We start from the raw sequence: 25,412 nt of genomic DNA, 5'->3' as shown, positions 1-25,412 counted from the left end.
CAACATGCATTAACAGAGTGTTACAAAATTCAGAGCAAGCCCTACAATGAAAGGTTAGAATTCCTCAAGGAACATGGTCTGTGCTTTGGATGTTTGACCCCAGGACATTTAAGCAAATACTGTAAAAAGAGGGCTTCATGTGATAAGTGCGCCAAAAGGCATCCCACAATGCTTCACTTTTCAAAGGATGATGATCATGAAATTGTAAAGAACAACCAAAAAACATCTGAGGACACATCAAGCAGTGAAATGACAAACATCTCAAGTGGAACATGTGGTGCTACTGGGGCCGGAAAAGACAACAGAGTTTTGTCAATTGTGCCTGTGTACGTTAAATTGAAGAAAGGCAGCAAGACAATATCAACGTATGCATTCTTGGACAATGGAAGCCAAGCCACCTTCTGCTCTGAGAAATTGATGAGACAACTTGGCATAGAAGGTAGGAAAACTCAAATTCTGCTTCGAACGATGGGTCAAGAGAAGTTAACACCAAGTTACCATCTCTCCGGTTTGCAAGTATGTGGTTTAAAAGAAAGCATTTACATTGACCTACCTGACATTTACACTCACTCAGACATTCCAGTGTCTAAAGAAAACATCCCATTGCAACAAGATTTGGAAAGATGGCCACATCTTCATGGAGTTCAGTTGCCCAATGTACAAGCAGATGTTGGTCTTTTGATTGGATGTGATATATACAAAGCAATGGAACCATGGGAAATTATTCACAGTGTAGACAATGGTCCATATGCAGTTCGAACAGTGCTGGGTTGGGTTATTAATGGTCCTCTCAGAGATGGCAACACCAACAGTTCATCTGAGAAGGATCACTGTGTTTCAGTCAACCGCATCTCTATTGCAACAGTTGAAGATCTGCTGATTCAACAGTTTAATCATGATTTCCCAGAAAAGGCCTGTGATGAGAAGCAGGAAATGTCATGGGAAGACATTAAATTTATAAATTCTGTAAACGAGACATGTACAAAGATTGATGGACATTACAGCATAGGTCTTCCTCTAAGAAACAAAAATCTAAAGATGCCAAACAATCGCAGCGTTGTTGTACAAAGAGCAGAAAATTTGAAGAGAAAGTTCCTCAGAAACCAGGATTTTTACATAGAGTACAAGGAGTTTATATCTGATCTGTTGGCTAAAGGTTATGCTGTGAAGGTACAAGAGAAAGACAGTTTGACCACCAGCAACAAAGAAAAGAACAGAGTTTGGTACATACCTCATCATGGGGTGTACCATCCTCAAAAGAAAAAACTTAGAGTCGTATTTGACTGTGCATCATCGTATCAAGGAGTTTCATTGAACACAGAATTGTTGCAAGGCCCTGACCTGACAAACAGTCTTTTGGGCGTATTGACAAGATTTAGACACGACAACATTGCTTTAATGTCTGATGTAGAGGCTATGTATCACCAGGTGCGAGTGCCACCAGAAGACAGTGACCTTTTGAGATTTTTGTGGTGGCCGGAGGGAAACATAAACCAGCCATTACAAGATTACAAGATGGTTGTGCATTTGTTCGGTGCAACCTCCTCACCCAGCTGTGCAAACTTTGCATTGAGGAAGACAGCTGAGGATGCTAAAGGCTTGATGGCACCTGCTGCAGTGAATGCAATCATAAACAATTTTTATGTGGATGATTGCCTCATATCTGTGTCAGATGAAATTCAGGCATGTAACATGGTTAAAGACCTTACAGATTTGTGTAAGAGTGGTGGGTTCCACATTACCAAATGGATGACTAACAACAGAGCAGTTCTTGCTTCGATTCCTGAAAAAGAACGTGCTAAGGAAGTTAAAGACATGGACTTGTGCAACGATCCTTTGCCTGATGAAAGGGTCCTTGGAGTAAACTGGTGTGCAGAACTTGACATATTTAAGATCAGGTTAAATCCAAAGAGTGTGTCACAGACAAGACGAGGCATTTTGTCATTTGTGAGTGCAATGTATGACCCTTTAGGATTTTTGTCACCAGTTATTCTTCCAGCAAAAATGATCCTACAAGAATTGTGCTGTAAAAAAATCTCCTGGGATGAAAACCTTCCACCAGAACTGGCACAGAGGTTTCAAGTGTGGCTTTCAGATCTGGCAAAGCTTGATGGGTTTGTAATGAACAGGTGTCTGAAACCTGCTAAATTTGGACAAATCATCTCTGCACAACTTCATCATTTTGCTGATGCAAGTGAGAAAGGTTATGGAGTAGTGACCTACCTTCGAGTGATGAATGAAAGAGTTGAAATCCATTGTTCTTTCATCATTGGCAAATCAAGAGTGTCACCTCTTAAACAAACAACAATTCCACGACTGGAACTGACAGCTGCCACAGTGGCTGTGAAGATGGACAAACTCATGAAAAAGGAGTTACAAATGCCACTAGAAGAATCATTGTTTTGGACTGACAGTACCACAGTTTTAAAGTACATTGCCAGTGAAAACATCAGATTCAAAACATTTGTTGCAAACAGAGTATCACTAATCAGAGAAAACACCAAGCCAAATCAGTGGATGTATGTGAACTCTGAGTTGAATCCCGCAGACCACGCTTCAAGGGGATTAAGTGCAGATTCTTTCATAAATTGTCAAGAATGGATCAATGGGCCAGACTATCTTTCAAAAGACAAGAAATATTGGCCAGTGTCACCAGACATGAAAGATGTGACTTACGATGATGTTGAGATTAAAAGACAAGTCAATGTGAATGCTACAAATGTTAGCGAGGATCTGCTAAACAAGCTGTTTTGTCATTACTCAGAGTGGCACAAATTGAAAAGAGCAATGTCATGGTTTCTGAAATTTAAGCAGTTACTTCTCAAGATTAGCAGACATCGCAAGCATCTGTTATCACAAGTGAACGACGAAGGGAACAAAGAAAGATCAGTTGAAGCTGTCGACAAACAATTGCAGAAGTTCAAGTCAGCAATTAAAGGATCTTTGCTCACAGCTGGTGATGTTGCAGAAGGAGAACTTGAGATTATTAAGTGCTGTCAACGTCAACACTTCAGTCAAGAATTTCTGTCTCTTCAGAAAGGCGAGAAACTAAAAGGGAGTAGCCATATAATCAAGCTTGATCCTGTTGTGCATGATGGAATCTTGAGAGTAGGAGGAAGGTTGCAATTGTCTGCTCTGCCGGCAGATGCTAAGCATCCTGTGATTCTTCCGAAAGACCACCATGTGTCTACGCTGATCCTCAGGGGGATACATGAGGAAACGGGACACAGTGGGAGGAATTACACACTTTCACGGCTGAGAGAAAAGTTTTGGATTCCACAAGCAGATTCTGCAATCAGAAAAATACTCTCAAAGTGTGTTACATGCAAAAGAGTATTATCAAAGCCTGGACAGCAAAGAATGGCCAATTTGCCTCAAGATCGTTTGGTTCCAGACAAGCCTCCCTTCTCTAATGTTGGAATGGACTATTTTGGACCTTTTGATGTAAAGTGTGGTAGAAGCACTGTAAAAAGATATGGAGTGATTTTTACGTGTCTCACTGTTAGAGCGATTCATATTGAAATGGCACACTCACTTGACACTGATTCTTGCATAAATGCCATCAGAAGATTCATTGCAAGGAGAGGTCAAGTATCTATCCTGAGATCAGACAACGGCACAAATCTTGTGAGTGCGGAAAAGGAAATGCGTGAAGCCATAAAAAATTGGAATCATGCAAAAATCTCAAAGATGCTTGTGCAAAAGAACATCACATGGATATTCAACCCACCATCAGGCTCACACTTTGGAGGCATTTGGGAAAGACAGATTCGTTCTGTGAGAAGAATCCTCAACCAAATCCTAAAACAACAGACTCTTGATGATGAGCGCCTTCAGACTTTGCTATGTGAAGTTGAGGCAATTGTTAATGGCAGGCCCATAACAAGAGTGTCAAATGACATCAATGATTTGGAGGCACTCACACCAAACCATTTACTTCTGCTGAAAGGACAACCACATTTGCCACCAGGCATATTTTGCAAAGAGGATGTGTATGCCAGAAGAAGATGGAAGCAGATACAGTATTTATCTGATATCTTTTGGAAGCGTTGGACAAAGGAGTATCTTCCACTGTTGCAAGAGAGACAGAAGTGGTTAAGGACCAGGAGAAATCTGAAGTGTGGAGATGTTGTGCTTATAGTTGATGATAGTGCTCCAAGAAACTCCTGGTTGATGGGAAAAGTTGAAAAGACAATCTCTGACTCAAATGGACTTGTCAGACGTGTTTTTGTTAGGACTAAAAGTAGTGTGTTGGAAAGACCAGTGACTAAGCTGTGTTTGTTGCTTGAAATGGATGAGTAAACATTATTGTTTGGATTGTAACTAAAATGCTTCAATTTGTTTTGTTTCTTGATGTTTTTGATGCAATCTGTTGAACTTCTTTTGACAATACTGGTTTAGCTATGTTTGACAAAGATTATTTTGAAACAAGTTAAGCTTATTGTATTTTTGAACTTGACGTTAATTGTCGCTTAATGTTATGGTAATTGTTAAGTTAAGCATTAACAATTAGGGGCCGGAATGTAAGCGCCATTTATGTGACACATTTATAGTTTATTGCCAGCGATGTCATAATTTAATTTTAAAGAACAATTTATGCTTTTATTTTGAAGTCAGTAACTTCCGTTTATATACAGGAAATGTTTTTGGGTTTAATGCAATGTACGGCTGGTGAATTCTTCAATAAATGAATGGACGGCGGAGCCATACGGTTGTTTTACCGTTGTTGGTATGGATGGCATCGTTGGCACCTCTACAGAGCCATTCAAACGAGTAAGACAGTCTCTTGTCGTTCATTGAGTTTGGATTCAAGATTGAAATGAAAGAAACAAGAAAGTGCAATGAAGAAGAAAGTTTAACAAAGATAACTTTACACAGCTCTTCATTATAAAGAAAGTCATTGATTCTAAGTGAAATTCTGCACATGAACTTCTTCCTTCACCAACCCTGTTTGTGTGTCAAATCCAACATTCTCCAACTCCTCTCCCTTATTAAAATGATTCCAAATTAATCCAAAAGTGCTGCTCAAACTATTTATTGGCTTTCTCCCACACTCAGCAGAAAACATCCCTGGTCAACAGCCTAACCCAACTTACAACTGTGCATTACTCAGAAGCCAACTGTTCCACATACAATCTACAAGTGAACAAACTTGGATCTCCTCAACTGTTTTTTTTTTCAAGTTGTGTGGTTAAAGTTTGTAACAGTGCACAATAGACCGAGTCAATAATAGGCAAGCACCTAACTTTGTCTTAAGGCCATGCTACAACGTCAGCAATCCAAAGAGTCGCAGCTTGCGCTCTGCACAGATGTACCGTTGTGCTATCCTATGACCTTGGCCTTAAATTGACGTGTTTTCCCTACCATGACAAAGGTGGATAAAAGTGAAAGGGATTTCCTGTAATCCATGGAAACCAGTGAAGATCACAAATCATTGAAGAAAAAGGCTCAGCACACTGTCTAGATGACCCAAATCCCAACATCAAAGTGCATCAGATAGCACAAGTGTTAAACAATGACCCTGATGTGATTTGAACACACAACCTTCTGATCTGGAGTCAGACGCGCTACCATTGCGCCACAGAGTCCTTTTCAATATCTGTAAACACATTCTACTGGCAAGATTTTGACCCTTTTTTGCTCTTTCTTCAGTGCTGGCCAAATTTCTCAAGGTCACTACACAACAGGCATGTTTAGGTTTTTTTTCAAATTATTTTCTAAGGGTCAGAATCCCACTGACTTCATAACTTGTAATGCCTTTTTCTCATTCACTGTAGTTTCTTTGATCGCTGTTATGTGACTAGGTCTTTTCGTCTGTAGTTCATGTCAGTGGTTTTTCTTGGCCTTTTCTTCATCGTCTCTACTATTGTCTAACTGTAACTTTTCAACTAGGAACTGTGTCGTTTTTCTCAAGAGGTACAAGTCAGCATCAAGAAAACAGTCTCCTTTTCAAGAAAGGAAAAAGTCACAACAGAAAAGCTATAGTTGAAATGTCAGCCTTCTTTAAGTAAGACTACGAGATGAAAGATGACAAAGAGCCAAGAAAGTGGGTTCAAATAGAGAAGTGGTGTTCATGTTTGCTCCATATCAGAACAGCAAGAAAATTTACACCATATGGAGCTTTTTGACAGTTCAAGGGCATTGGCTGGATAACCATTGACTACTATTGGTTGCTACCAACTATGAGCTAATATTGGATCAAAACATACCCCTGATGTGTGCGATTGTGTGAACAATACCACACTAACAGCATGGCCATTGTCCAGATTCACTTTTATGCATTTGAACATTAGCCTAAAGGCATGTAGAGACTCCTACTACATTCAAACGGACTCTGGAACACACATTCATCCCATGCCTGGTGTGTATGTAGTAGCATGGTGAGAGTTTTTGACCTCAGCTGTATTTGTCCACAGTGTCCAGCAGATACAACATACCCTTCCCTTTAGTGCGTGCGGCTGGATGTCGTTTGTATCTTGATTGTTTTCTCTTTATTTGTAAGGATGCCTTGGTGCCGTTGTGAAAAGTTTGTTCAAAAAGTAGAGTTAGCCCCCCTATGGGCTAGTTGTGGATAAAACTGCATGCTGTACATCCCTCTTTCAAGTTCTGTAAGACCTAGAAGTGGAACACGACCACTTCCAATGAAACGCCTGTACCAACGCACTTGTATGCACATTTTGGGCTAAGTCGTTGAAAACTGTTGCAACACGCATCGCGAAGCATGTTTTTTTATAATCGTTTTAGGGCTCCACGCACAAGACGCACGGCCATTGAATGAGCGTCAAATCTTACAAAGTGGAACATTGACCAGTCAAGGACTGGGATTTGATAGTGACTTATTGGTCGCGGCTTTTTCGAAACACAAAGTACCAATGGTTTTAAAAGTGACCATGAAGCAGAATTTAGTCATTGTTGTCAGTGGCCTGTCGGAGTTAAATGACACCAACTCTTTCATGTGTGAACATAGTTGTCAAGCCTCAGTGGCCTAATGGATAAGGCATTGGCCTCCTAAGCCAGGGATTGGGGGTTCAAGTCCCCTCTGAGGTGCTTCAAATGTTGCAGCTCTTCATTATAAAGAAAGTCATTGATTCTAAGTGAAATTCTGCACATGAGCTTCTTCCTTCACCAACCCTGTTTGTGTGTCAATTCCAGCATTCTCCAACTCCTCTCCCTTAATAAAATGATTCCAAATTAATCCAAAAGTGCTGCTCAAACTATTTATTGGCTTTCTCCCACACTCAGCAGAAAACATCCCTGGTCAACAGCCTAACCCAACTTACAACTGTGCATTACTCAGAAGCCAACTGTTCCACATACAATCTACAAGTGAACAAACTTGGATCTCCTCAACTGTTTTTTTTTCAAGTTGTGTGGTTAAAGTTTGTAACAGTGCACAATAGACCGAGTCAATATTAGGCAAGCACCTAACTTTGTCTTAAGGCCATGCTACAACGTCAGCAATCCAAAGAGTCGCAGCTTGCGCTCTGCACAGATGCACCCTTGTGCTATCCTATGACCTTGGCCTTAAATTGACGTGTTTTCCCTACCATGACAAAGGTGGATAAAGGTGAAAGGGATTTCCTGTAATCCATGGAAACCAGTGAAGATCACAAATCATTGAAGAAAAAGGCTCAGCACACTGTCTAGATGACCCAAATCCCAACATCAAAGTGCATCAGATAGCACAAGTGTTAAACAATGACCCTGATGTGATTTGAACACACAACCTTCTGATCTGGAGTCAGACGCGCTACCATTGCGCCACAGAGTCCTTTTCAATATCTGTAAACACATTCTACTGGCAAGATTTTGACCCTTTTTGGCTCTTTCTTCAGTGCTGGCCAAATTTTTCAAGGTCACTACACAACAGGCATGTTTATGTTTTTTTTCAAATTATTTTCTAAGGGTCAGAATCCCACTGACTTCATAACTTGTAATGCCTTTTTCTCATTCACTGTAGTTTCTTTGATCGCTGTTATGTGACTAGGTCTTTTCGTCTGTAGTTCATGTCAGTGGTTTTTCTTGGCCTTTTCTTCATCGTCTCTACTATTGTCTAACTGTAACTTTTCAACTAGGAACTGTGTCGTTTTTCTCAAGAGGTACAAGTCAGCATCAAGAAAACAGTCTCCTTTTCAAGAAAGGAAAAAGTCACAACAGAAAAGCTATAGTTGAAATGTCAGCCTTCTTTAAGTAAGACTACGAGATGAAAGATGACAAAGAGTCAAGAAAGTGGGTTCAAATAGAGAAGTGGTGTTCATGTTTGCTCCATATCAGAACAGCAAGAAAATTTACACCATCTGGAGCTTTTTGACAGTTCAAGGGCATTGGCTGGATAACCATTGACTACTATTGGTTGCTACCAACTATGAGCTAATATTGGATCAAAACATACCCCTGATGTGTGCGATTGTGTGAACAATACCACACTAACAGCATGGCCATTGTCCAGATTCACTTTTATGCATTTGAACATTAGCCTAAAGGCATGTGGAGACTCCTACTACATTCAAACGGACTCTGGAACACACATTCATCCCATGCCTGGTGTGTATGTAGTAGCATGGTGAGAGTTTTTGACCTCAGCTGTATTTGTCGACAGCGTCCAGCAGATACAACATACCCTTCCCTTTAGTGCGTGCGGCTGGATGTCGTTTGTATCTTGATTGTTTTCTCTTTATTTGTAAGGATGCCTTGGTGCCGTTGTGAAAAGTTTGTTCAAAAAGTAGAGTTAGCCCTCCTATGGGCTAGTTGTGGATAAAACTGCATGCTGTACATCCCTCTTTCAAGTTCTGTAAGACCTAGAAGTGGAACACGACCACTTCCAATGAAACGCCTGTACCAACGCACTTGTATGCACATTTTGGGCTAAGTCGTTGAAAACTGTTTCAACACGCATCGCGAAGCATGTTTTTTTATAATCGTTATAGGGCTCCACGCACAAGACGCACGGCCATTGAATGAGCGTCAAATCTTACAAAGTGGAACATTGACCAGTCAAGGACTGGGATTTGATAGTGACTTATTGGTCGCGGCTTTTTCAAAACACAAAGTACCAATGGTTTTAAAAGTGACCATGAAGCAGAATTTAGTCATTGTTGTCAGTGGCCTGTCGGAGTTAAATGACACCAACTCTTTCATGTGTGAACATAGTTGTCAAGCCTCAGTGGCCTAATGGATAAGGCACTGGCCTCCTAAGCCAGGGATTGGGGGTTCAAGTCCCCTCTGAGGTGCTTCAAATGTTGCAGCTCTTCATTATAAAGAAAGTCATTGATTCTAAGTGAAATTCTGCACATGAACTTCTTCCTTCACCAACCCTGTTTGTGTGTCAAATCCAACATTCTCCAACTCCTCTCCCTTATTAAAATGATTCCAAATTAATCCAAAAGTGCTGCTCAAACTATTTATTGGCTTTCTCCCACACTCAGCAGAAAACATCCCTGGTCAACAGCCTAACCCAACTTACAACTGTGCATTAGTCAGAAGCCAACTGTTCCACATACAATCTACAAGTGAACAAACTTGGATCTCCTCAACTGTTTTTTTTTTCAAGTTGTGTGGTTAAAGTTTGTAACAGTGCACAATAGACCGAGTCAATATTAGGCAAGCACCTAACTTTGTCTTAAGGCCATGCTACAACGTCAGCAATCCAAAGAGTCGCAGCTTGCGCTCTGCACAGATGTACCCTTGTGCTATCCTATGACCTTGGCCTTAAATTGACGTGTTTTCCCTACCATGACAAAGGTGGATAAAGGTGAAAGGGATTTCCTGTAATCCATGGAAACCAGTGAAGATCACAAATCATTGAAGAAAAAGGCTCAGCACACTGTCTAGATGACCCAAATCCCAACATCAAAGTGCATCAGATAGCACAAGTGTTAAACAATGACCCTGATGTGATTTGAACACACAACCTTCTGATCTGGAGTCAGACGCGCTACCATTGCGCCACAGAGTCCTTTTCAATATCTGTAAACACATTCTACTGGCAAGATTTTGACCCTTTTTTGCTCTTTCTTCAGTGCTGGCCAAATTTCTCAAGGTCACTACACAACAGGCATGTTTATGTTTTTTTTCAAATTATTTTCTAAGGGTCAGAATCCCACTGACTTCATAACTTGTAATGCCTTTTTCTCATTCACTGTAGTTTCTTTGATCCCTGTTATGTGACTAGGTCTTTTCGTCTGTAGTTCATGTCAGTGGTTTTTCTTGGCCTTTTCTTCATCGTCTCTACTATTGTCTAACTGTAACTTTTCAACTAGGAACTGTGTCGTTTTTCTCAAGAGGTACAAGTCAGCATCAAGAAAACAGTCTCCTTTTCAAGAAAGGAAAAAGTCACAACAGAAAAGCTATAGTTGAAATGTCAGCCTTCTTTAAGTAAGACTACGAGATGAAAGATGACAAAGAGCCAAGAAAGTGGGTTCAAATAGAGAAGTGGTGTTCATGTTTGCTCCATATCAGAACAGCAAGAAAATTTACACCATCTGGAGCTTTTTGACAGTTCAAGGGCATTGGCTGGATAACCATTGACTACTATTGGTTGCTACCAACTATGAGCTAATATTGGATCAAAACATACCCCTGATGTGTGCGATTGTGTGAACAATACCACACTAACAGCATGGCCATTGTCCAGATTCACTTTTATGCATGTAGAGACTCCTACTACATTCAAACGGACTCTGGAACACACATTCATCCCATGCCTGGTGTGTATGTAGTAGCATGGTGAGAGTTTTTAGACTCAGCTGTAATTGTCCACAGTGTCCAGCAGATACAACATACCCTTCCCTTTAGTGCGTGCGGCTGGATGTCGTTTGTATCTTGATTGTTTTCTCTTTATTTGTAAGGATGCCTTGGTGCCGTTGTGAAAAGTTTGTTCAAAAAGTAGAGTTAGCCCCCCTATGGGCTAGTTGTGGATAAAACTGCATGCTGTACATCCCTCTTTCAAGTTCTGTAAGACCTAGAAGTGGAACACGACCGCTTCCAATGAAACGCCTGTACCAACGCACTTGTATGCACATTTTGGGCTAAGTCGTTGAAAACTGTTGCAACACGCATCGCGAAGCATGTTTTTTTATAATCGTTTTAGGGCTCCACGCACAAGACGCACGGCCATTGAATGAGCGTCAAATCTTACAAAGTGGAACATTGACCAGTCAAGGACTGGGATTTGATAGTGACTTATTGGTCGCGGCTTTTTCAAAACACAAAGTACCAATGGTTTTAAAAGTGACCATGAAGCAGAATTTAGTCATTGTTGTCAGTGGCCTGTCGGAGTTAAATGACACCAACTCTTTCATGTGTGAACATAGTTGTCAAGCCTCAGTGGCCTAATGGATAAGGCACTGGCCTCCTAAGCCAGGGATTGGGGGTTCAAGTCCCCTCTGAGGTGCTTCAAATGTTGCAGCTCTTCATTATAAAGAAAGTCATTGATTCTAAGTGAAATTCTGCACATGAACTTCTTCCTTCACCAACCCTGTTTGTGTGTCAAATCCAACATTCTCCAACTCCTCTCCCTTATTAAAATGATTCCAAATTAATCCAAAAGTGCTGCTCAAACTATTTATTGGCTTTCTCCCACACTCAGCAGAAAACATCCCTGGTCAACAGCCTAACCCAACTTACAACTGTGCATTACTCAGAAGCCAACTGTTCCACATACAATCTACAAGTGAAAAAACTTGGATCTCCTCAACTGTTTTTTTTTTCAAGTTGTGTGGTTAAAGTTTGTAACAGTGCACAATAGACCGAGTCAATATTAGGCAAGCACCTAACTTTGTCTTAAGGCCATGCTACAACGTCAGCAATCCAAAGAGTCGCAGCTTGCGCTCTGCACAGATGTACCCTTGTGCTATCCTATGACCTTGGCCTTAAATTGACGTGTTTTCCCTACCATGACAAAGGTGGATAAAAGTGAAAGGGATTTCCTGTAATCCATGGAAACCAGTGAAGATCACAAATCATTGAAGAAAAAGGCTCAGCACACTGTCTAGATGACCCAAATCCCAACATCAAAGTGCATCAGATAGCACAAGTGTTAAACAATGACCCTGATGTGATTTGAACACACAACCTTCTGATCTGGAGTCAGACGCGCTACCATTGCGCCACAGAGTCCTTTTCAATATCTGTAAACACATTCTACTGGCAAGATTTTGACCCTTTTTTGCTCTTTCTTCAGTGCTGGCCAAATTTCTCAAGGTCACTACACAACAGGCATGTTTATGTTTTTTTTCAAATTATTTTCTAAGGGTCAGAATCCCACTGACTTCCTAACTTGTAATGCCTTTTTCTCATTCACTGTAGTTTATTTGATCGCTGTTATGTGACTAGGTCTTTTCGTCTGTAGTTCATGTCAGTGGTTTTTCTTGGCCTTTTCTTCATCGTCTCTACTATTGTCTAACTGTAACTTTTCAACTAGGAACTGTGTCGTTTTTCTCAAGAGGTACAAGTCAGCATCAAGAAAACAGTCTCCTTTTCAAGAAAGGAAAAAGTCACAACAGAAAAGCTATAGTTGAAATGTCAGCCTTCTTTAAGTAAGACTACGAGATGAAAGATGACAAAGAGCCAAGAAAGTGGGTTCAAATAGAGAAGTGGTGTTCATGTTTGCTCCATATCAGAACAGCAAGAAAATTTACACCATCTGGAGCTTTTTGACAGTTCAAGGGCATTGGCTGGATAACCATTGACTACTATTGGTTGCTACCAACTATGAGCTAATATTGGATCAAAACATACCCCTGATGTGTGCGATTGTGTGAACAATACCACACTAACAGCATGGCCATTGTCCAGATTCACTTTTATGCATTTGAACATTAGCCTAAAGGCATGTAGAGACTCCTACTACATTCAAACGGACTCTAGAACACACATTCATCCCATGCCTGGTGTGTATGTAGTAGCATGGTGAGAGTTTTTGACCTCAGCTGTATTTGTCCACAGTGTCCAGCAGATACAACATACCCTTCCCTTTAGTGCGTGCGGCTGGATGTCGTTTGTATCTTGATTGTTTTCTCTTTATTTGTAAGGATGCCTTGGTGCCGTTGTGAAAAGTTTGTTCAAAAAGTAGAGTTAGCCCCCCTATGGGCTAGTTGTGGATAAAACTGCATGCTGTACATCCCTCTTTCAAGTTCTGTAAGACCTAGAAGTGGAACACGACCACTTCCAATGAAACGCCTGTACCAACGCACTTGTATGCACATTTTGGGCTAAGTCGTTGAAAACTGTTGCAACACGCATCGCGAAGCATGTTTTTTTATAATCGTTTTAGGGCTCCACGCACAAGACGCACGACCATTGAATGAGCGTCAAATCTTACAAAGTGGAACATTGACCAGTCAAGGACTGGGATTTGATAGTGACTTATTGGTCGCGGCTTTTTCGAAACACAAAGTACCAATGGTTTTAAAAGTGACCATGAAGCAGAATTTAGTCATTGTTGTCAGTGGCCTGTCGGAGTTAAATGACACCAACTCTTTCATGTGTGAACATAGTTGTCAAGCCTCAGTGGCCTAATGGATAAGGCACTGGCCTCCTAAGCCAGGGATTGGGGGTTCAAGTCCCCTCTGAGGTGATTCAAATGTTGCAGCTCTTCATTATAAAGAAAGTCATTGATTCTAAGTGAAATTCTGCACATGAACTTCTTCCTTCACCAACCCTGTTTGTGTGTCAAATCCAACATTCTCCAACTCCTCTCCCTTATTAAAATGATTCCAAATTAATCCAAAAGTGCTGCTCAAACTATTTATTGGCTTTCTCCCACACTCAGCAGAAAACATCCCTGGTCAACAGCCTAACCCAACTTACAACTGTGCATTACTCAGAAGCCAACTGTTCCACATACAATCTACAAGTGAACAAACTTGGATCTCCTCAACTGTTTTTTTTTTCAAGTTGTGTGGTTAAAGTTTGTAACAGTGCACAATAGACCGAGTCAATATTAGGCAAGCACCTAACTTTGTCTTAAGGCCATGCTACAACGTCAGCAATCCAAAGAGTCGCAGCTTGCGCTCTGCACAGATGTACCCTTGTGCTATCCTATGACCTTGGCCTTAAATTGACGTGTTTTCCCTACCATGACAAAGGTGGATAAAAGTGAAAGGGATTTCCTGTAATCCATGGAAACCAGTGAAGATCACAAATCATTGAAGAAAAAGGCTCAGCACACTGTCTAGATGACCCAAATCCCAACATCAAAGTGCATCAGATAGCACAAGTGTTAAACAATGACCCTGATGTGATTTGAACACACAACCTTCGGATCTGGAGTCAGACGCGCTACCATTGCGCCACAGAGTCCTTTTCAATATCTGTAAACACATTCTACTAGCAAGATTTTGACCCTTTTTTGCTCTTTCTTCAGTGCTGGCCAAATTTCTCAAGGTCACTACACAACAGGCATGTTTAGGTTTTTTTTCAAATTATTTTCTAAGGGTCAGAATCCCACTGACTTCATAACTTGTAATGCCTTTTTCTCATTCACTGTAGTTTCTTTGATCGCTGTTATGTGACTAGGTCTTTTCGTCTGTAGTTCATGTCAGTGGTTTTTCTTGGCCTTTTCTTCATCGTCTCTACTATTGTCTAACTGTAACTTTTCAACTAGGAACTGTGTCGTTTTTCTCAAGAGGTACAAGTCAGCATCAAGAAAACAGTCTCCTTTTCAAGAAAGGAAAAAGTCACAACAGAAAAGCTATAGTTGAAATGTCCGCCTTCTTTAAGTAAGACTACGAGATGAAAGATGACAAAGAGCCAAGAAAGTGGGTTCAAATAGAGAAGTGGTGTTCATGTTTGCTCCATATCAGAACAGCAAGAAAATTTACACCATCTGGAGCTTTTTGACAGTTCAAGGGCATTGGCTGGATAACCATTGACTACTATTGGTTGCTACCAACTATGAGCTAATATTGGATCAAAACATACCCCTGATGTGTGCGATTGTGTGAACAATACCACACTAACAGCATGGCCATTGTCCAGATTCACTTTTATGCATTTGAACATTAGCCTAAAGGCATGTAGAGACTCCTACTACATTCAAACGGACTCTGGAACACACATTCATCCCATGCCTGGTGTGTATGTAGTAGCATGGTGAGAGTTTTTGACCTCAGCTGTATTTGTCCACAGTGTCCAGCAGATACAACATACCCTTCCCTTTAGTGCGTGCGGCTGGATGTCGTTTGTATCTTGATTGTTTTTTCTTTATTTGTAAGGATGCCTTGGTGCCGTTGTGAAAAGTTTGTTCAAAAAGTAGAGTTAGCCCCCCTATGGGCTAGTTGTGGATAAAACTGCATGCTGTACATCCCTCTTTCAAGTTCTGTAAGACCTAGAAGTGGAACACGACCACTTCCAATGAAACGCCTGTACCAACGCACTTGTATGCACATTTTGGGCTAAGTCGTTGAAAACTGTTGCAACACGCATCGCGAAGCATGTTTTTTTATAATCGTTTTAGGGCTCCACGCACAAGACGCACGGCCATTGAATGAGCGTCAAATCTTACAAAGTGGAACATTGACCAGTCAAGGACTGGGATTTGATAGTGACTTATTGGTCGCGGCTTTTTCGAAACACAAAGTACCAATGGTTTTAAAAGTGACCATGAAGCAGAATTTAGTCATTGTTGTCAGTGGCCTGTCGGAATTAAATGACACCAACTCTTTCATGTGTGAACATAGTTGTCAAGCCTCAGTGGCCTAATGGATAAGGCACTGGCCTCCTAAGCCAGGGATTGCGGGTTCAAGTCCCCTCTGAGGTGCTTCAAATGTTGCAGCTCTTCATTATAAAGAAAGTCATTGATTCTAAGTGAAATTCTGCACATGAACTTCTTCCTTCACCAACCCTGTTTGTGTGTCAAATCCAACATTCTCCAACTCCTCTCCCTTATTAAAATGATTCCAAATTAATCCAAAAGTGCTGCTCAAACTATTTATTGGCTTTCTCCCACACGCAGCAGAAAACATCCCTGGTCAACAGCCTAACCCAACTTACAACTGTGCATTACTCAGAAGCCAACTGTTCCACATACAATCTACAAGTGAACAAACTTGGATCTCCTCAACTGTTTTTTTTTTCAAGTTGTGTGGTTAAAGTTTGTAGCAGTGCACAATAGACCGAGTCAATATTAGGCAAGCACCTAACTTTGTCTTAAGGCCATGCTACAACGTCAGCAATCCAAAGAGTCGCAGCTTGCGCTCTGCACAGATGTACCCTTGTGCTATCCTATGACCTTGGCCTTAAATTGACGTGTTTTCCCTACCATGACAAAGGTGGATAAAAGTGAAAGGGATTTCCTGTAATCCATGGAAACCAGTGAAGATCACAAATCATTGAAGAAAAAGGCTCAGCACACTGTCTAGATGACCCAAATCCCAACATCAAAGTGCATCAGATAGCACAAGTGTTAAACAATGACCCTGTTGTGATTTGAACACACAACCTTCTGATCTGGAGTCAGACGCGCTACCATTGCGCCACAGAGTCCTTTTCAATATCTGTGAACACATTCTACTGGCAAGATTTTGACCCTTTTTTGCTCTTTCTTCAGTGCTGGCCAAATTTCTCAAGGTCACTACACAACAGGCATGTTTAGGTTTTTTTTCAAATTATTTTCTAAGGGTCAGAATCCCACTGACTTCCTAACTTGTAATGCCTTTTTCTCATTCACTGTAGTTTCTTTGATCCCTGTTATGTGACTAGGTCTTTTCGTCTGTAGTTCATGTCAGTGGTTTTTCTTGGCCTTTTCTTCATCGTCTCTACTATTGTCTAACTGTAACTTTTCAACTAGGAACTGTGTCGTTTTTCTCAAGAGGTACAAGTCAGCATCAAGAAAACAGTCTCCTTTTCAAGAAAGGAAAAAGTCACAACAGAAAAGCTATAGTTGAAATGTCAGCCTTCTTTAAGTAAGACTACGAGATGAAAGATGACAAAGAGCCAAGAAAGTGGGTTCAAATAGAGAAGTGGTGTTCATGTTTGCTCCATATCAGAACAGCAAGAAAATTTACACCATATGGAGCTTTTTGACAGTTCAAGGGCATTGGCTGGATAACCATTGACTACTATTGGCTGCTACCAACTATGAGCTAATATTGGATCAAAACATACCCCTGATGTGTGCGATTGTGTGAACAATACCACACTAACAGCATGGCCATTGTCCAGATTCACTTTTATGCATTTGAACATTAGCCTAAAGGCATGTAGAGACTCCTACTACATTCAAACGGACTCTGGAACACACATTCATCCCATGCCTGGTGTGTATGTAGTAGCATGGTGAGAGTTTTTGACCTCAGCTGTATTTGTCCACAGTGTCCAGCAGATACAACATACCCTTCCCTTTAGTGCGTGCGGCTGGATGTCGTTTGTATCTTGATTGTTTTTTCTTTATTTGTAAGGATGCCTTGGTGCCGTTGTGAAAAGTTTGTTCAAAAAGTAGAGTTAGCCCCCCTATGGGCTAGTTGTGGATAAAACTGCATGCTGTACATCCCTCTTTCAAGTTCTGTAAGACCTAGAAGTGGAACACGACCACTTCCAATGAAACGCCTGTACCAACGCACTTGTATGCACATTTTGGGCTAAGTCGTTGAAAACTGTTGCAACACGCATCGCGAAGCATGTTTTTTTATAATCGTTTTAGGGCTCCACGCACAAGACGCACGGCCATTGAATGAGCGTCAAATCTTACAAAGTGGAACATTGACCAGTCAAGGACTGGGATTTGATAGTGACTTATTGGTCGCGGCTTTTTCGAAACACAAAGTACCAATGGTTTTAAAAGTGACCATGAAGCAGAATTTAGTCATTGTTGTCAGTGGCCTGTCGGAGTTAAATGACACCAACTCTTTCATGTGTGAACATAGTTGTCAAGCCTCAGTGGCCTAATGGATAAGGCATTGGCCTCCTAAGCCAGGGATTGGGGGTTCAAGTCCCCTCTGAGGTGCTTCAAATGTTGCAGCTCTTCATTATAAAGAAAGTCATTGATTCTAAGTGAAATTCTGCACATGAGCTTCTTCCTTCACCAACCCTGTTTGTGTGTCAATTCCAGCATTCTCCAACTCCTCTCCCTTATTAAAATGATTCCAAATTAATCCAAAAGTGCTGCTCAAACTATTTATTGGCTTTCTCCCACACTCAGCAGAAAACATTCCTGGTCAACAGCCTAACCCAACTTACAACTGTGCATTACTCAGAAGCCAACTCTTCCACATACAATCTACAAGTGAACAAACTTGGATCTCCTCAACTGTTTTTTTTTCAAGTTGTGTGGTTAAAGTTTGTAACAGTGCACAATAGACCGAGTCAATATTAGGCAAGCACCTAACTTTGTCTTAAGGCCATGCTACAACGTCAGCAATCCAAAGAGTCGCAGCTTGCGCTCTGCACAGATGTACCCTTGTGCTATCCTATGACCTTGGCCTTAAATTGACGTGTTTTCCCTACCATGACAAAGGTGGATAAAAGTGAAAGGGATTTCCTGTAATCCATGGAAACCAGTGAAGATCACAAATCATTGAAGAAAAAGGCTCAGCACACTGTCTAGATGACCCAAATCCCAACATCAAAGTGCATCAGATAGCACAAGTGTTAAACAATGACCCTGATGTGATTTGAATACACAACCTTCAGATCTGGAGTCAGACACACTACCATTGCGCCACAGAGTCCTTTTCAATATCTGTAAACACATTCTACTGGCAAGATTTTGACCCTTTTTTGCTCTTTCTTCAGTGCTGGCCAAATTTCTCAAGGTCACTACACAACAGGCATGTTTATGTTTTTTTTCAAATTATTTTCTAAGGGTCAGAATCCCACTGACTTCATAACTTGTAATGCCTTTTTCTCATTCACTGTAGTTTCTTTGATCGCTGTTATGTGACTAGGTCTTTTCGTCTGTAGTTCATGTCAGTGGTTTTTCTTGGCCTTTTCTTCATCGTCTCTACTATTGTCTAACTGTAACTTTTCAACTAGGAACTGTGTCGTTTTTCTCAAGAGGTACAAGTCAGCATCAAGAAAACAGTCTCCTTTTCAAGAAAGGAAAAAGTCACAACAGAAAAGCTATAGTTGAAATGTCAGCCTTCTTTAAGTAAGACTACGAGATGAAAGATGACAAAGAGCCAAGAAAGTGGGTTCAAATAGAGAAGTGGTGTTCATGTTTGCTCCATATCAGAACAGCAAGAAAATTTACACCATATGGAGCTTTTTGACAGTTCAAGGGCATTGGCTGGATAACCATTGACTACTATTGGTTGCTACCAACTATGAGCTAATATTGGATCAAAACATACCCCTGATGTGTGCGATTGTGTGAACAATACCACACTAACAGCATGGCCATTGTCCAGATTCACTTTTATGCATTTGAACATTAGCCTAAAGGCATGTAGAGACTCCTACTACATTCAAACGGACTCTGGAACACACATTCATCCCATGCCTGGTGTGTATGTAATAGCATGGTGAGAGTTTTTGACCTCAGCTGTATTTGTCCACAGTGTCCAGCAGATACAACATACCCTTCCCTTTAGTGCGTGCGGCTGGATGTCGTTTGTATCTTGATTGTTTTCTCTTTATTTGTAAGGATGCCTTGGTGCCGTTGTGAAAAGTTTGTTCAAAAAGTAGAGTTAGCCCCCCTATGGGCTAGTTGTGGATAAAACTGCATGCTGTACATCCCTCTTTCAAGTTCTGTAAGACCTAGAAGTGGAACACGACCACTTCCAATGAAACGCCTGTACCAACGCACTTGTATGCACATTTTGGGCTAAGTCGTTGAAAACTGTTGCAACACGCATCGCGAAGCATGTTTTTTTATAATCGTTTTAGGGCTCCACGCACAAGACGCACGGCCATTGAATGAGCGTCAAATCTTACAAAGTGGAACATTGACCAGTCAAGGACTGGGATTTGATAGTGACTTATTGGTCGCGGCTTTTTCAAAACACAAAGTACCAATGGTTTTAAAAGTGACCATGAAGCAGAATTTAGTCATTGTTGTCAGTGGCCTGTCGGAGTTAAATGACACCAACTTTTTCATGTGTGAACATAGTTGTCAAGCCTCAGTGGCCTAATGGATAAGGCACTGGCCTCCTAAGCCAGGGATTGGGGGTTCAAGTCCCCTCTGAGGTGCTTCAAATGTTGCAGCTCTTCATTATAAAGAAAGTCATTGATTCTAAATGAAATTCTGCACATGAGCTTCTTCCTTCACCAACCCTGTTTGTGTGTCAATTCCAGCATTCTCCAACTCCTCTCCCTTATTAAAATGATTCCAAATTAATACAAAAGTGCTGCTCAAACTATTTATTGGCTTTCTCCCACACTCAGCAGAAAACATCCCTGGTCAACAGCCTAACCCAACTTACAACTGTGCATTACTCAGAAGCCAACTGTTCCACATACAATCTACAAGTGAACAAACTTGGATCTCCTCAACTGTTTTTTTTATCAAGTTGTGTGGTTAAAGTTTGTAACAGTGCACAATAGACCGAGTCAATATTAGGCAAGCACCTAACTTTGTCTTAAGGCCATGCTACAACGTCAGCAATCCAAAGAGTCGCAGCTTGCGCTCTGCACAGATGTACCCTTGTGCTATCCTATGACCTTGGCCTTAAATTGACGTGTTTTCCCTACCATGACAAAGGTGGATAAAGGTGAAAGGGATTTCCTGTAATCCATGGAAACCAGTGAAGATCACAAATCATTGAAGAAAAAGGCTCAGCACACTGTCTAGATGACCCAAATCCCAACATCAAAGTGCATCAGATAGCACAAGTGTTAAACAATGACCCTGATGTGATTTGAACACACAACCTTCTGATCTGGAGTCAGACGCGCTACCATTGCGCCACAGAGTCCTTTTCAATATCTGTAAACACATTCTACTGGCAAGATTTTGACCCTTTTTTGCTCTTTCTTCAGTGCTGGCCAAATTTCTCAAGGTCACTACACAACAGGCATGTTTATGTTTTTTTTCAAATTATTTTCTAAGGGTCAGAATCCCACTGACTTCATAACTTGTAATGCCTTTTTCTCATTCACTGTAGTTTCTTTGATCCCTGTTATGTGACTAGGTCTTTTCGTCTGTAGTTCATGTCAGTGGTTTTTCTTGGCCTTTTCTTCATCGTCTCTACTATTGTCTAACTGTAACTTTTCAACTAGGAACTGTGTCGTTTTTCTCAAGAGGTACAAGTCAGCATCAAGAAAACAGTCTCCTTTTCAAGAAAGGAAAAAGTCACAACAGAAAAGCTATAGTTGAAATGTCAGCCTTCTTTAAGTAAGACTACGAGATGAAAGATGACAAAGAGCCAAGAAAGTGGGTTCAAATAGAGAAGTGGTGTTCATGTTTGCTCCATATCAGAACAGCAAGAAAATTTACACCATCTGGAGCTTTTTGACAGTTCAAGGGCATTGGCTGGATAACCATTGACTACTATTGGTTGCTACCAACTATGAGCTAATATTGGATCAAAACATACCCCTGATGTGTGCGATTGTGTGAACAATACCACACTAACAGCATGGCCATTGTCCAGATTCACTTTTATGCATTTGAACATTAGCCTAAAGGCATGTAGAGACTCCTACTACATTCAAACGGACTCTGGAACACACATTCATCCCATGCCTGGTGTGTATGTAGTAGCATGGTGAGAGTTTTTGACCTCAGCTATATTTGTCCACAGTGTCCAGCAGATACAACATACCCTTCCCTTTAGTGCGTGCGGCTGGATGTCGTTTGTATCTTGATTGTTTTCTCTTTATTTGTAAGGATGCCTTGGTGCCGTTGTGAAAAGTTTGTTCAAAAAGTAGAGTTAGCCCCCCTATGGGCTAGTTGTGGATAAAACTGCATGCTGTACATCCCTCTTTCAAGTTCTGTAAGACCTAGAAGTGGAACACGACCGCTTCCAATGAAACGCCTGTACCAACGCACTTGTATGCACATTTTGGGCTAAGTCGTTGAAAACTGTTGCAACACGCATCGCGAAGCATGTTTTTTTATAATCGTTTTAGGGCTCCACGCACAAGACGCACGGCCATTGAATGAGCGTCAAATCTTACAAAGTGGAACATTGACCAGTCAAGGACTGGGATTTGATAGTGACTTATTGGTCGCGGCTTTTTCAAAACACAAAGTACCAATGGTTTTAAAAGTGACCATGAAGCAGAATTTAGTCATTGTTGTCAGTGGCCTGTCGGAGTTAAATGACACCAACTTTTTCATGTGTGAACATAGTTGTCAAGCCTCAGTGGCCTAATGGATAAGGCACTGGCCTCCTAAGCCAGGGATTGGGGGTTCAAGTCCCCTCTGAGGTGCTTCAAATGTTGCAGCTCTTCATTATAAAGAAAGTCATTGATTCTAAGTGAAATTCTGCACATGAGCTTCTTCCTTCACCAATCCTGTTTGTGTGTCAATTCCAGCATTCTCCAACTCCTCTCCCTTATTAAAATGATTCCAAATTAATACAAAAGTGCTGCTCAAACTATTTATTGGCTTTCTCCCACACTCAGCAGAAAACATCCCTGGTCAACAGCCTAACCCAACTTACAACTGTGCATTACTCAGAAGCCAACTGTTCCACATACAATCTACAAGTGAACAAACTTGGATCTCCTCAACTGTTTTTTTTTTCAAGTTGTGTGGTTAAAGTTTGTAACAGTGTACAATAGGCCGAGTCAATATTAGGCAAGCACCTAACTTTGTCTTAAGGCCATGCTACAACGTCAGCAATCCAAAGAGTCGCAGCTTGCGCTCTGCACAGATGTACCCTTGTGCTATCCTATGACCTTGGCCTTAAATTGACTTTTTTTCCCTACCATGACAAAGGTGGATAAAGGTGAAAGGGATTTCCTGTAATCCATGGAAACCAGTGAAGATCACAAATCATTGAAGAAAAAGGCTCAGCACACTGTCTAGATGACCCAAATCCCAACATCAAAGTGCATCAGATAGCACAAGTGTTAAACAATAACCCTGATGTGATTTGAACACACAACCTTCTGATCTGGAGTCAGACACGCTACCATTGCGCCACAGAGTCCTTTTCAATATCTGTAAACACATTCTACTGGCAAGATTTTGACCCTTTTTTGCTCTTTCTTCAGTGCTGGCCAAATTTCTCAAGGTCACTACACAACAGGCATGTTTAGGTTTTTTTTCAAATTATTTTCTAAGGGTCAGAATCCCACTGACTTCATAACTTGTAATGCCTTTTTCTCATTCACTGTAGTTTCTTTGATCCCTGTTATGTGACTAGGTCTTTTCGTCTGTAGTTCATGTCAGTGGTTTTTCTTGGCCTTTTCTTCATCGTCTCTACTATTGTCTAACTGTAACTTTTCAACTAGGAACTGTGTCGTTTTTCTCAAGAGGTACAAGTCAGCATCAAGAAAACAGTCTCCTTTTCAAGAAAGGAAAAAGTCACAACAGAAAAGCTATAGTTGAAATGTCAGCCTTCTTTAAGTAAGACTACGAGATGAAAGATGACAAAGAGCCAAGAAAGTGGGTTCAAATAGAGAAGTGGTGTTCATGTTTGCTCCATATCAGAACAGCAAGAAAATTTACACCATCTGGAGCTTTTTGACAGTTCAAGGGCATTGGCTGGATAACCATTGACTACTATTGGTTGCTACCAACTATGAGCTAATATTGGATCAAAACATACCCCTGATGTGTGCGATTGTGTGAACAATACCACACTAACAGCATGGCCATTGTCCAGATTCACTTTTATGCATTTGAACATTAGCCTAAAGGCATGTAGAGACTCCTACTACATTCAAACGGACTCTGGAACACACATTCATCCCATGCCTGGTGTGTATGTAGTAGCATGGTGAGAGTTTTTGACCTCAGCTATATTTGTCCACAGTGTCCAGCAGATACAACATACCCTTCCCTTTAGTGCGTGCGGCTGGATGTCGTTTGTATCTTGATTGTTTTCTCTTTATTTGTAAGGATGCCTTGGTGCCGTTGTGAAAAGTTTGTTCAAAAAGTAGAGTTAGCCCCCCTATGGGCTAGTTGTGGATAAAACTGCATGCTGTACATCCCTCTTTCAAGTTCTGTAAGACCTAGAAGTGGAACACGACCGCTTCCAATGAAACGCCTGTACCAACGCACTTGTATGCACATTTTGGGCTAAGTCGTTGAAAACTGTTGCAACACGCATCGCGAAGCATGTTTTTTTATAATCGTTTTAGGGCTCCACGCACAAGACGCACGGCCATTGAATGAGCGTCAAATCTTACAAAGTGGAACATTGACCAGTCAAGGACTGGGATTTGATAGTGACTTATTGGTCGCGGCTTTTTCAAAACACAAAGTACCAATGGTTTTAAAAGTGACCATGAAGCAGAATTTAGTCATTGTTGTCAGTGGCCTGTCGGAGTTAAATGACACCAACTTTTTCATGTGTGAACATAGTTGTCAAGCCTCAGTGGCCTAATGGATAAGGCACTGGCCTCCTAAGCCAGGGATTGGGGGTTCAAGTCCCCTCTGAGGTGCTTCAAATGTTGCAGCTCTTCATTATAAAGAAAGTCATTGATTCTAAGTGAAATTCTGCACATGAGCTTCTTCCTTCACCAATCCTGTTTGTGTGTCAATTCCAGCATTCTCCAACTCCTCTCCCTTATTAAAATGATTCCAAATTAATACAAAAGTGCTGCTCAAACTATTTATTGGCTTTCTCCCACACTCAGCAGAAAACATCCCTGGTCAACAGCCTAACCCAACTTACAACTGTGCATTACTCAGAAGCCAACTGTTCCACATACAATCTACAAGTGAACAAACTTGGATCTCCTCAACTGTTTTTTTTTTCAAGTTGTGTGGTTAAAGTTTGTAACAGTGTACAATAGACCGAGTCAATATTAGGCAAGCACCTAACTTTGTCTTAAGGCCATGCTACAACGTCAGCAATCCAAAGAGTCGCAGCTTGCGCTCTGCACAGATGTACCCTTGTGCTATCCTATGACCTTGGCCTTAAATTGACTTTTTTTCCCTACCATGACAAAGGTGGATAAAGGTGAAAGGGATTTCCTGTAATCCATGGAAACCAGTGAAGATCACAAATCATTGAAGAAAAAGGCTCAGCACACTGTCTAGATGACCCAAATCCCAACATCAAAGTGCATCAGATAGCACAAGTGTTAAACAATAACCCTGATGTGATTTGAACACACAACCTTCTGATCTGGAGTCAGACACGCTACCATTGCGCCACAGAGTCCTTTTCAATATCTGTAAACACATTCTACTGGCAAGATTTTGACCCTTTTTTGCTCTTTCTTCAGTGCTGGCCAAATTTCTCAAGGTCACTACACAACAGGCATGTTTATGTTTTTTTTCAAAATATTTTCTAAGGGTCAGAATCCCACTGACTTCATAACTTGTAATGCCTTTTTCTCATTCACTGTAGTTT

At 41.0% G+C, this 25,412-nt stretch overlaps 18 non-coding genes across 18 annotated transcripts; 9 read left to right on the top strand and 9 right to left on the bottom strand.

Moving 5' to 3' along the window:
* Nucleotides 1–5,516: 5,516 nt before the first annotated feature.
* trnaw-cca (transfer RNA tryptophan (anticodon CCA)) lies at nt 5,517–5,588 on the bottom strand. The gene has a single exon. It is a non-coding gene; the product is annotated as a tRNA-Trp (tRNA).
* A 1,386-nt stretch (nt 5,589–6,974) lies between these two features.
* trnar-ccu (transfer RNA arginine (anticodon CCU)) lies at nt 6,975–7,047 on the top strand. The gene has a single exon. It is a non-coding gene; the product is annotated as a tRNA-Arg (tRNA).
* A 652-nt stretch (nt 7,048–7,699) lies between these two features.
* Nucleotides 7,700–7,771, bottom strand: trnaw-cca (transfer RNA tryptophan (anticodon CCA)). Its single transcript has one exon. It is a non-coding gene; the product is annotated as a tRNA-Trp (tRNA).
* A 1,386-nt stretch (nt 7,772–9,157) lies between these two features.
* On the top strand, nt 9,158–9,230 carry trnar-ccu (transfer RNA arginine (anticodon CCU)). The gene has a single exon. It is a non-coding gene; the product is annotated as a tRNA-Arg (tRNA).
* A 653-nt stretch (nt 9,231–9,883) lies between these two features.
* On the bottom strand, nt 9,884–9,955 carry trnaw-cca (transfer RNA tryptophan (anticodon CCA)). The gene has a single exon. It is a non-coding gene; the product is annotated as a tRNA-Trp (tRNA).
* A 1,364-nt stretch (nt 9,956–11,319) lies between these two features.
* trnar-ccu (transfer RNA arginine (anticodon CCU)) lies at nt 11,320–11,392 on the top strand. The gene has a single exon. It is a non-coding gene; the product is annotated as a tRNA-Arg (tRNA).
* Nucleotides 11,393–12,045: 653 nt separating this feature from the next.
* trnaw-cca (transfer RNA tryptophan (anticodon CCA)) lies at nt 12,046–12,117 on the bottom strand. Its single transcript has one exon. It is a non-coding gene; the product is annotated as a tRNA-Trp (tRNA).
* A 1,386-nt stretch (nt 12,118–13,503) lies between these two features.
* Nucleotides 13,504–13,576, top strand: trnar-ccu (transfer RNA arginine (anticodon CCU)). The gene has a single exon. It is a non-coding gene; the product is annotated as a tRNA-Arg (tRNA).
* Nucleotides 13,577–14,229: 653 nt separating this feature from the next.
* Nucleotides 14,230–14,301, bottom strand: trnaw-cca (transfer RNA tryptophan (anticodon CCA)). The gene has a single exon. It is a non-coding gene; the product is annotated as a tRNA-Trp (tRNA).
* Nucleotides 14,302–15,687: 1,386 nt separating this feature from the next.
* trnar-ccu (transfer RNA arginine (anticodon CCU)) lies at nt 15,688–15,760 on the top strand. The gene has a single exon. It is a non-coding gene; the product is annotated as a tRNA-Arg (tRNA).
* Nucleotides 15,761–16,413: 653 nt separating this feature from the next.
* On the bottom strand, nt 16,414–16,485 carry trnaw-cca (transfer RNA tryptophan (anticodon CCA)). Its single transcript has one exon. It is a non-coding gene; the product is annotated as a tRNA-Trp (tRNA).
* Nucleotides 16,486–17,871: 1,386 nt separating this feature from the next.
* trnar-ccu (transfer RNA arginine (anticodon CCU)) lies at nt 17,872–17,944 on the top strand. Its single transcript has one exon. It is a non-coding gene; the product is annotated as a tRNA-Arg (tRNA).
* A 2,110-nt stretch (nt 17,945–20,054) lies between these two features.
* On the top strand, nt 20,055–20,127 carry trnar-ccu (transfer RNA arginine (anticodon CCU)). The gene has a single exon. It is a non-coding gene; the product is annotated as a tRNA-Arg (tRNA).
* A 653-nt stretch (nt 20,128–20,780) lies between these two features.
* trnaw-cca (transfer RNA tryptophan (anticodon CCA)) lies at nt 20,781–20,852 on the bottom strand. The gene has a single exon. It is a non-coding gene; the product is annotated as a tRNA-Trp (tRNA).
* A 1,386-nt stretch (nt 20,853–22,238) lies between these two features.
* Nucleotides 22,239–22,311, top strand: trnar-ccu (transfer RNA arginine (anticodon CCU)). Its single transcript has one exon. It is a non-coding gene; the product is annotated as a tRNA-Arg (tRNA).
* A 653-nt stretch (nt 22,312–22,964) lies between these two features.
* trnaw-cca (transfer RNA tryptophan (anticodon CCA)) lies at nt 22,965–23,036 on the bottom strand. Its single transcript has one exon. It is a non-coding gene; the product is annotated as a tRNA-Trp (tRNA).
* Nucleotides 23,037–24,422: 1,386 nt separating this feature from the next.
* trnar-ccu (transfer RNA arginine (anticodon CCU)) lies at nt 24,423–24,495 on the top strand. Its single transcript has one exon. It is a non-coding gene; the product is annotated as a tRNA-Arg (tRNA).
* A 653-nt stretch (nt 24,496–25,148) lies between these two features.
* trnaw-cca (transfer RNA tryptophan (anticodon CCA)) lies at nt 25,149–25,220 on the bottom strand. Its single transcript has one exon. It is a non-coding gene; the product is annotated as a tRNA-Trp (tRNA).
* Between the last annotated feature and the right edge of the window lie 192 nt (nt 25,221–25,412).

Source organism: Oryzias latipes, chromosome 23 (assembly GCF_053564925.1).
Source record: "Oryzias latipes strain Hd-rR chromosome 23, Olatipes_Hd-rR_3.1".
NCBI classification, from domain to species: domain Eukaryota; kingdom Metazoa; phylum Chordata; class Actinopteri; order Beloniformes; family Adrianichthyidae; genus Oryzias; species Oryzias latipes.
Note: the sequence above shows the minus strand (reverse complement) of the source record. Positions and strands in the feature narration are given on the sequence as shown.